The 2,500-nt window shown below is 49.7% G+C and overlaps 1 protein-coding gene across 3 annotated transcripts in view; it reads right to left on the bottom strand.

The window, feature by feature from the left end:
• Positions 1–2,500, bottom strand: part of pkd1a (polycystic kidney disease 1a) — a 99,897-nt gene that overhangs the window by 61,130 nt on the left and 36,267 nt on the right. The gene's annotated exons all lie outside the window — the stretch shown is intronic.

Below are 2,500 nucleotides of genomic sequence, written 5' to 3'. Positions count from 1 at the left end.
CGCTCTGACAGAAGCAGCACGCCATTACAACCACAAACCAGGAGTTTGGGTCTATCACGCAGATGACCGGCCTCTGTCACGCAGATGATAGGGTGTGTCACGCAGATGACCGTGGTCTCTCACGCGGATGACAGGGTCTGTCACGCTGTTGACCAGGCTCTGTCACACAGATGACCAGCCTCTGTCACGCAGATGATAAGGTCTGTCACGCAGATGACCGGCCTCTGTCACGCAGATGATAAGGTCTGTCACGCAGATGACCGGCCTCTGTCACGCAGATGATAAGGTCTGTCACGCAGATGACCGGCCTCTGTCACGCAGATGATAAGGTCTGTCACGCAGATGACCGGCCTCTGTCACGCAGATGATAAGGTCTGTCACGCAGATGACCGGCCTCTGTCACGCAGATGATAAGGTCTGTCACGCAGATGACCGGCCTCTGTCACGCAGATGATAGGGTCTGTCACGCAGATGACGGGGTCTATCATGCAGATGATAGGCTCTGTCACGCAGATGACGGGGTCTGTCACGCAGATGATAGGGTCTGTCACGCAGATGACCGGCCTCTGTCACGCAGATGATAAGGTCTGTCACGCAGATGACCGGCCTCTGTCACGCAGATGACGGGGTCTATCACGCAGATGACGGGCTCTGTCACGCAGATGACAGGGTCTGTCACGCAGATGACGGGGTCTGGCACGCCGATGACCGGGGTCTGTCACGCTGGTGACTGAGGCTCCCCACAATCATGGTCACCCGTGTGAGAGAGAGGTGCCGCAGATGTACAGGGAGTCATGTGACACTGAGGTAAGCTCGGGGGGTGCCAGCTGCATGCGTGACCAGGAGCTGGTGCCATCACCTAATGCTGCCGAACGTGTCCGATCGTCAAGGCCAGCGGTGCATCTGTAAGAGTCGGGGAGGAGCTCCACACCCATTCAGGCAGTGGGGCTCTTTGGAACAGTGCGTGACAGATGAGGGTCGATCTGCAAGACTCCCAGAGAGCACTACAGAGACCACCAAAGCACTCATAGTGGTCATGTCGGCGCACGCTCTGCTCTGGGCAGAGAGGACACAAGAAGTGAGCCAAGTACGCAGAGTTGGTGGACGGGTGCAGCAGAAATGGGTGGAGAAGGTGGCGTGTGCCCTTAGAGATCAACTGTGGAGGCTGTGCAGCTCAGTCTCTGTGTAAGAACTACAGTCTCTGTGTAAGGCCTACAGTCTCTGTGTAAAGCCTACAGTCTCTGTGTAAGGCCTACAGTCTCTGTGTAAGGTCCACAGTCTCTGTGTAAGGTCTGCAGTCTCTGTGTAAGGTCTGCAGTCTCTGTGTAAGAACTTCAGTCTCTGTGTAAGGCCTACAGTCTCTGTATAAGGCCTACAGTCTTGGTGTAAGGTTTACATTCTCTGTATAAGGCCTACATTCTCTGTTATGTGTACATTCTCTGTGTTATGTCTACATTCTCTGTGTAAGGTCTACAGTCTCTGTAAAAGGCCTACAGTCTCTGTGAGGTTTACACTCTCTGTATAAGGCCTACAGTCTCTATATAAGGCCTACAGTCTCTGTGTTATGTCTGCATTCTCTGTGTAAGGACTATAGTCTCTGTATAAGGCCTACAATCTCTATATAAGGCCTACAGTCTCTGTGTTATGTCTGCATTCTCTGTGTAAGGACTATAGTCTCTGTATAAGGCCTACAATCTCTGTGTAAGGCCTACAGTCTCTGTGTAAGGTCTATAGTCTCTGTGCAAGAACTGATCACTCCTAGCTGGGAGGCAGTGTCTGACATTGGAAAGACCTGAAACACCCATTGACATCAGATAACATCACTGATGAAGTGTCCAAGTGCATCATGAGATATATCTTAAAACTATCTTCTTCTTTCTCTGTCATCCTTCTGTTCTTCTCTCTTTTCCCCGTTTCTTCATTCCTCAAATCCTTGATTGAGAACAACAGTAAAACAGCTCTGATGGCTTTTTGGTTGTTTTTCTTGAACGGCTTCGTCTGCTTTTCCATCAATGTCGGAATGAAACACGCAGACTCAGATGAGCAGAGAAAAATGGGAGGGGCCACAGAAACCCCTCTCAAACACACAGAATGCCTGTGTGTGTTTTGTGTCTGTGTGTGTGTGTATGTGTGTGTGTCTGTGCATGCGTTTGTGTGTGTGTGTGTGTGTGTGTATTTTTGCGCACACAAATTCCACCACAAATAAGACACTGCACATAGAACCACTTAAGAGGAATGCACATAACTTACAGCACACATGAAATCTTTGGTATACATATCCACACACACACACACACACACACACACACACACACACACACACACACACACGCGCGCGCGCGCGCGCACACACACACACACACACACACACATAATCCTTGTTTATATTTATGTTTATTAACCCTTCCTTCTCTAGTGTGTTTAGGAACATTCCTCGTGGTATTGGTATAAGGAACCTCTAAAAATGGAATCTCTAAAAACAGTTTCTAAGAGACGTTTC

Source organism: Electrophorus electricus, chromosome 18, assembly GCF_041902795.1.
Source record: "Electrophorus electricus isolate QZ-2024a chromosome 18, ASM4190279v1, whole genome shotgun sequence".
Taxonomy (NCBI): domain Eukaryota; kingdom Metazoa; phylum Chordata; class Actinopteri; order Gymnotiformes; family Gymnotidae; genus Electrophorus; species Electrophorus electricus.
This window is presented reverse-complemented; position numbering and strand designations above follow the sequence as displayed.